Here is an 8,798-nt window from a genome sequence, read left to right as displayed (position 1 = left end):
CTTGAGACCTCTATGGTTACTGATTGCCCGTCGCTGTGAGCGCCACCCTGTGGTCGGCGCTCACAGCACACGTGCAATTCTGCTACATAGCAGCGATCAGCAGATCGCTGCTATGTAGCAGAGCCGATCGGGTTGTGCCTGCTTCTAGCCTCTCATGGAGGCTATTGAAGCATGGCAAAAGTTAAAAAAAAAAGTTTAAAAAAATGTGAAAAAAATAAAAAAAACATAAAAGTTTAAATCACCCCCCTTTCGCCCCAATCAAAATAAATCAATAAAAAAAATATCAAATCTACGCATATTTGGTATCGCCGCGCTCAGAATCGCCCGATCTATCAAATAAAAAAAAGTATTAACCTGATCGCTAAACAGCGTAGCGGGAAAAAAACTCGAAACGCCAGAATTACGTTTTTTTGGTCGCCGCGACATTGCATTAAAATGCAATAACGGGCGATCAAAAGAACGTATCTGCACCGAAATGCTATCATTAAAAACGTCATCTCGGCACGCAAAAAATAAGCACTCAACCGACCCCAGATGATGAAAAATGGAGACGCTACGAGTATCGGAAAATGGCGCAATTTTTTTTTTTTTTTTTTTTTAGCAAAGTTTGGAATTTTTTTTCACCACTTAGATAAAAAATAACCTAGTCATGTTTGGTGTCTATGAACTCGTAATGACCTGGAGAATCATAATGGCAGGTCAGTTTTAGCATTTAGTGAACCTAGCAAAAAAGCCAAACAAAAAACCAATGTGGGATTGCACTTTTTTTGCAATTTCACCGCACTTGGAATTTTTTTCCCGTTTTCTAGTACACGACATGCTAAAACTAATGATGTCGTTCAAAAGTACAACTCGTCCTGCAAAAAATAAGCCCTCATATGGCCAAATTGACAGAAAAATAAAAAAGTTATGGCTCTGGGAAGGAGGGGAGCGAAAAACGAACACGGAAAAACGAAAAATCCCCCGGTCATAAAGGGGTACTCAGTCTGGAGAAAAAAAAATCAAAAGTTATTTATTCAAGTTAGTCATTTCTTTTTTTCTTTGTGACATATATATTATTATTAATATTATTTAAATGGCGTGACAGATTATCCACAGAACCGCAAGCTACACTTATCACATTTGAGCAGTAGGAACATTTTGCTTTCTTCTGATCTCCACTAAGGCTACGTTCACATTAGTGTTTTGCGTGTTTGCGTCGGGCGACGCAGCGGCGACACATGCGTCATGCGCCCCTATATTTAATATGGGGGACGCATGGACATGCGTTGTGCGACGCATGCGTTTTTTTTGCCGCAAGCGTTGGGCGCAGAAAACGCAACAAGTTGCATTTTTCTTGCGTCCAAATTTCGGCAAAAAAGGACGCATGCGTCGCAAAATGCAGCATTTTTGCGTGCGTTTTGGTGCGTTTTTATGTGCGTTGCGTCGCCGATGCAGCGGCACACAACGCAAATGTGAACGTAGCCTAAGTGTGAAATGATTCCATTCCTGGCTCCTGTCTCTTCAGTGTATTATCTGCACACATTATGGTCACTTGCAGTCTCTGGTATTGAGCACTGAGCAGTCAGACAGGATTCATTTCACACCACTGCAATAGGCGGCAAATGGAAGAGATGTGGTGAAACTACACAGAACTACAGATTTACCAGCTGCCGCACAGTAAATGGACCTTTGGCTGCCCATAGCAACCAATCACAGCTCAGATTTCACTTGCCAGAGCACGGCACTACTGCAGTATCAGAAAGCTGACCTGTGATTGGTTGCTATGGGGCAAAGAAAATCTTTCTATTAGACAGCCTGATAATTCTCCACCCTATCCTGGGAGGAGCTGATAGGAAATGCATCATGTCATGTGACCTGTGAACTAATGAACTATATGAACTGCTGAACTAGATGTTCTCTATTGAGGCCGATCCTCTACAGGAGGCGGATCTTATCACACAGACTGGTGAGGGGCATGAACCACCACAGAAACACTCGCTCTCATACACACGAGCTGTGTCTGTCTACTGTACAATTTCAGTTTTTATTATTACTATTATATTTGTATTTCCTATTTGATGTGTGGTATAGTGTTTTACTACCTTCTTTTCCAGCATCAGGAGCTATAAAGAGCAAGTGTGAGAGCAGGGATCTTCAGTCAGGGATCACTCTGTCTCCTCCCACTTGCTGTTTAGTTCATAATGAACTAATCTCTGTCAGGATGGTGAACTAGATGAACTAGTTCACTCTGAAGATTAGTTCATTTTGAACTACTCACTCACGAACTACCCATCACTACTGCTTATCACAAGAGGGGGCATGTCGGGCCAGGAGGCACAGCAATGATAACCTCCTGGGGCTAATACAATCATTGCAGGCAAACAAAACCTAGAAGCTTGATAAGTGAGGCATCGCTGAAGTCTGGGTCTCTGCCCCAATATCATGCTGTCTTCAGATTACATAGCAAAAACCTGCTGACAGATTCCCTTTAATGGTGGTCATGATCGGGGATGTGCTGGAGAGCGAGGCTCCTGATTCATTAAGAGGCGTAGGGCGAGTGCTGTGCGCCTTTCTAGAAATCTTACTCTAGTCTCTGCTGGGGTAAGATTTGTGGAGGAAAAGCCGTGGGGACAATTGTTATCCAGAGAACAGTATGGGGAGTAGTGCGGTACTGCACACCGGACGGGATGTGTGAGGCACAGCACCAGCAGAGAATGAGGATGATATCCAGGCTGGAGGATCCAAGGTCATAGATGATGGTGGTATCCTGCACTGCTGGTTGTAGAATCAAGGAGATCCCGAACACAGTGCGTGAGGGACAGCGCGGTTTAATCTCTACGTGTTTCAGGCTATGTGCACACGTTCAGGATTTCTTGCATAAATTTTCTGACAAAAAACGGACATTTCTGCCAGAAATCCGCATGCATTTTTTTTGCGTTTTTGATACTTTTTTTGCGAGTTTTTGGTGCGTTTTTTCCCAATGCATTAAATAGCAGGAAAACGCGAAACATCCGCAAAATTAATGAACATGCTGCTTTTTTTTTACCGCAATGCGTTTTTTTTCACGGAAAAAAACGCATCATGTGCACAAAAATTGCAGAATGCATTCTAAATGATAGGATGCATATGTATGCGTTTTTATCGCGAAAAAAAACCGCAAAAAATCCTAAACGTGTGCACATACCCTCATAGTTCTCTGACTTCAAAGATCTCTGGTTCTCCTGATGAAGAAGTCAAAACCTAGAAACGTGTAGAGATTAAACTGCGCTCTTCCTCACACGCCGTGTACTGGATTTTCTCCATTCCACAACCAGCAGCACAGGATACCGGCGTCTTCTATTACCTTGGAGTAACATTCGTGCTGCAGAGAATACATGTGACTATCCGCTGTCCGCATACCTGCAAAACTTTAGCACATCTTAGAGTTACGCCAAAGTTTGTGACTTTTCACAAACTTTTTACACCAGAATTATGCTGTAAAAGTTTTGATGAATTCGACCCTGTGTGTAGAAAAAAAAAGCTAAATGAAAAGGCAGCGAAGTAGATTCCTCTTGAAAACCTCATTGGATCTTTCCGCCTCCAAAACTCAATATGAATATATCCATAAATACTTGTAGGAAGTCTTGTGGTTACCTCTGAAAGTGCAACATCCGACCTGCAGGATGGGAGAGGAACATCCGAAGGACATTCCAAAGAAGGAAAGAAAAGTACAGAACTACTAAGTAGAAGCGCATGTCTGGCTCCATGATTACGTGATGCACTGTGATTATCGTAGTGTCCGATCTCGGTAGATTATGCCGAGATGTCTCATCCCCATTTGTGCGACGATTTGTTTCTCACTTGTCATCCGTGTACAATCCGTTTTTTACAGCAGCCGCTTAACCATTTACAGCTTCCTATGCTACAGAATTGTAATGTATCCATAATAATCAGATCCTATACTGTGGCTCCATACGGCAGCTCATTTTTTTACACACCATAGACTTGAATGGGCGGTGACTCATCCGATTTACAGTGGAAACTTGTGAACCCTGTGATTTATTTCACATGTAGATTCGGCCAATGAAAAATAATCACTTATCAGTGCTGCCCCATTGAATAACATTGGTCTAAAGACAGTCCATTTTTTTCACAGACCGCACTCGTACTGAAAATACGTTCATGCATACAACAAGCCCTAGCTGCAATATGTAAATGAACATCACTGCAGCAGTACACTCTGTTGTGAATTCTGTGGCAGAGTTCACTCCTGTGGTCACAAGTGGTACTTCGGCTGATTCTCTCTGGGAGCTTCCGTTTGTGGAGGAAAGTGGTACTGCAGCTTCTGAGTTTCCTCCCTCAGGTGATCTGGTGAGGTCGTTAGCTGCTTCTCTACTTAACTCCACCTGATGCTTTGATCCATGCTTCCTGTCAATGTTCCAGTGTTGGACTTGTGTTTCTCTGGATCATTCCTGTGGCCTGCTGCTCTGCATAGCTAAGTGCTTCTTTGCTATTTGTTGCTATTTTTTCTGTCCAGCTTGTCTATTTGTTTTGCTGGAAGCTCTGGGACGCAAAGGGTGTACCTCCGTGCCGTTAGTTCGGTACGGAGGGTCTTTTTGCCCCCTTTGCGTGGTTTTCTTTAGGGTTTTGTGTAGACCGCAAAGTTATCTTTCCTATCCTCGTTCTGTCTAGAATATCGGGCCTCACTTTGCTGAATCTATTTCATCCCTACGTTTGTCTTTTCATCTTACTCACAGTCATTATATGTGGGGGGCTGCCTTTTCCTTTGGGGTATTTCTCTGAGGCAAGGTAGGCTTATTTTTCTATCTTCAGGCTAGTTAGTTTCTCAGGCTGTGCCGAGTTGCATAGGGAGCGTTAGGCGCAATCCACAGCTGCCTCTAGTTGTGTTTGGAGAGGATCAGGAATTGCGGTCTACAGAGTTTCCACGTCTCAGAGCTCGTTCTATTATTTTGGGTTATTGTCAGATCACTGTATGTGCTCTGATCGCTATGTACATTGTGTTACTGAGTTGCTTATCATAACAGTACAGGAAGCCAAAAGTACTAATGATTCTCAATAGAGGGAAAAAAGAAGTTCTGAGACCATTTTTTTTCCTTTGCACTGTGATTTGTCTTTTTTTTCCCCTAGACATTTGGGTGGTTCAAGACACAGGTGTTACAATGGACATTAAAGGTCTGTCTTCATGTGTAGATCAGCTCACGGCAAGAGTTCAAGATATTCAAAATTTTGTGGTTCAGAATTCTTTGTTAGAACCGAGAATTCCTATTCCAGATTTGTTTTTTGGAGATAGAACTAAATTTCTGAGTTTCAAGAATAATTGTAAACTGTTTCTGGCTTTGAAACCTCGCTCCTCTGGTGACCCAGCGCAACAGGTTAGGATCGTCATTTCTTTTTTGCGTGGCGACCCTCAGGACTGGGCATTTTCTCTTGCGTCAGGAGATCCTGCATTGAGTGATATCGATGCGTTTTTCCTGGCGCTTGGATTGCTGTACGATGAGCCTAATTCAGTAGATCAGGCAGAAAAAAATTTGCTGGCTCTTTGTCAGGCTCAGGATGAGATAGAGCTATATTGCCAGACATTTAGAAAATGGTCCGTGCTCACTCAATGGAATGAATCTGCGCTTGCAGCCATTTTCAGAAAGGGTCTCTCTGAAGCCATTAAGGATGTCATGGTGGGATTTCCTATGCCCGCTGGTTTGAATGAGTCTATGTCTTTGGCCATTCAGATCGGTCGACGCTTGCATGAGCGTAAATCTGTGTACCATTTGGCGGTATTACCTGAGATTAAACCTGAGCCTATGCAGTGCGATAGGACTATGACCAGAGTTGAACGGCAAGAACACAGACGTCTGAATGGGCTGTGTTTCTACTGTGGTGATTCCACTCATGCTATCTCTGATTGTCCTAAGCACACTAAGCGGTTCGCTAGGTCTGCCGCCATTGGTACTGTACAGTCAAAATTTCTTCTGTCCGTTACCTTGATATGCTCCTGGTCGTCGTATTCTGTCATGGCGTTTGTGGATTCAGGCGCTGCCCTGAATTTGATGGACTTGGATTATGCTAAACGTTGTGGGTTTTTATTGGAGCCCTTGCAGTGTCCTATTCCATTGAGAGGAATTGATGCTACACCTTTGGCCAAGAATAAGCCTCAATACTGGACCCAGCTGACCATGTGCATGGCTCCTGCACATCAGGAGGTTATTCGCTTTCTGGTGTTGCATAATCTGCATGATGTGGTCGTGTTGGGGTTGCCATGGCTACAAGCCCATAATCCAGTATTGGATTGGAATTCCATGTTGGTGTCCAGCTGGGGTTGTCAGGGGGTACATGGTGATGTTCCATTTCTGTCAATTTCGTCATCCACCCCTTCTGAGGTTCCAGAGTTCTTGTCTGATTACCGGGATGTATTTGATGAGCCCAAGTCCGATGCCCTGCCTCCGCATAGGGATTGTGATTGTGCTATCAATTTGATTCCTGGAAGTAAATTTACAAAAGGTCGACTGTTTAATTTATCCGTGCCTGAGCACACCGCTATGCGTAGTTATGTGAAGGAATCCCTGGAGAAGGGGCATATTCGCCCGTCATCGTCGCCATTAGGAGCAGGGTTCTTTTTTGTAGCCAAGAAGGATGGTTCGCTGAGACCGTGTATAGATTACCGCCTTCTTAATAAGATCACTGTTAAATTTCAGTACCCCTTGCCATTGTTATCTGATTTGTTTGCTCGGATTAAGGGGGCTAGTTGGTTCACTAAGATAGATCTTCGTGGTGCGTATAATCTGGTGAGAATCAGGCAAGGCGATGAATGGAAAACTGCATTTAATACGCCCGAGGGTCATTTTGAGTATCTAGTGATGCCGTTCGGACTTGCCAATGCTCCATCAGTGTTTCAATCCTTTATGCATGACATCTTCCGTGAGTACCTGGATAAATTCCTGATTGTGTACTTGGATGACATTTTGATCTTCTCGGATGATTGGGAGTCTCATGTGAAGCAGGTCAGAACGGTTTTTCAGGTCCTGCGTGCTAATTCTTTGTTTGTGAAGGGATCAAAGTGTCTCTTTGGTGTGCAGAAGGTTTCATTTTTGGGGTTCATCTTTTCCCCTTCTACTATCGAGATGGATCCGGTTAAGGTCCAAGCCATCCATGATTGGACTCAGCCGACATCTCTGAAAAGTCTGCAAAAGTTCCTGGGCTTTGCTAATTTTTATCGTCGCTTCATCTGCAATTTTTCTAGTATTGCCAAACCATTGACCGATTTGACCAAGAAGGGTGCTGATTTGGTCAATTGGTCTTCTGCTGCTGTGGAAGCTTTTCAAGAGTTGAAGCGTCGTTTTTCTTCTGCCCCTGTGTTGTGTCAACCAGATGTTTCTCTTCCGTTCCAGGTTGAGGTTGATGCTTCTGAGATTGGAGCAGGGGCTGTTTTGTCACAGAGAGGTTCTGGTTGCTCAGTGATGAAACCATGCGCTTTCTTTTTCAGGAAGTTTTCGCCTGCTGAGCGAAATTATGATGTGGGCAACCGAGAGTTGCTGGCCATGAAGTGGGCATTCGAGGAGTGGCGTCATTGGCTTGAAGGAGCTAAGCATCGCGTGGTGGTATTGACTGATCATAAGAACTTGACTTATCTCGAGTCTGCCAAGCGCTTGAATCCTAGACAAGCTCGTTGGTCGTTGTTTTCTGCCCGTTTTGACTTTGTGATTTCGTACCTTCTGGGCTCTAAAAATGTGAAGGCGGATGCTCTGTCTAGGAGTTTTGTGCCCGACTCTCCGGGTTTATCTGAGCCGGCGGGTATCCTCAAGGAAGGAGTAATTGTGTCTGCCATCTCCCCTGATTTGCGGCGGGTGCTTCAAAAATTTCAGGCTAATAAACCTGATCGTTGCCCAGCGGAGAAACTGTTTGTCCCTGATAGGTGGACGAATAGAGTTATCTCTGAACTTCATTGTTCGGTGTTGGCTGGTCATCCTGGAATCTTTGGTACCAGAGAGTTAGTGGCTAGATCCTTTTGGTGGCCCTCTCTGTCGCGGGATGTGCGTACTTTTGTGCAGTCCTGTGGGATTTGTGCTCGGGCTAAGCCCTGCTGTTCTCGTGCCAGTGGGTTGCTTTTGCCCTTGCCGGTCCCGAAGAGGCCTTGGACACATATCTCTATGGATTTTATTTCTGACCTTCCCGTTTCTCAAAAGATGTCAGTCATTTGGGTGGTCTGTGATCGCTTTTCTAAGATGGTCCATCTGGTACCCTTGTCTAAATTGCCTTCCTCCTCTGATTTGGTGCCTTTGTTCTTCCAGCATGTGGTTCGTTTGCATGGCATTCCAGAGAATATTGTTTCTGACAGAGGTTCCCAGTTTGTTTCGAGGTTTTGGCGAGCCTTTTGTGGTAGGATGGGCATTGACTTGTCTTTTTCCTCGGCTTTCCATCCTCAGACTAATGGCCAGACCGAACGAACCAATCAGACCTTGGAAACATATCTGAGATGCTTTGTTTCTGCTGATCAGGATGACTGGGTGTCCTTTTTGCCTTTGGCTGAGTTCGCCCTTAATAATCGGGCCAGCTCGGCTACCTTGGTTTCGCCGTTTTTCTGCAATTCTGGGTTCCATCCTCGTTTCTCTTCAGGACAGGTTGAGTCTTCGGACTGTCCTGGTGTGGATACTGTGGTGGACAGGTTGCAGCAGATTTGGACTCAGGTAGTGGACAATTTGACCTTGTCCCAGGAGAAGGCTCAACTTTTCGCTAATCGCAGACGCTGTGTGGGTCCCCGACTTCGTGTTGGGGATCTGGTTTGGTTATCTTCTCGTCATATTCCTATGAAGGTTTCCTCTCCT

The sequence above is a fragment of the Ranitomeya imitator genome, chromosome 5, assembly GCF_032444005.1.
Source record: "Ranitomeya imitator isolate aRanImi1 chromosome 5, aRanImi1.pri, whole genome shotgun sequence".
Taxonomy (NCBI): domain Eukaryota; kingdom Metazoa; phylum Chordata; class Amphibia; order Anura; family Dendrobatidae; genus Ranitomeya; species Ranitomeya imitator.
This window is presented reverse-complemented; position numbering follows the sequence as displayed.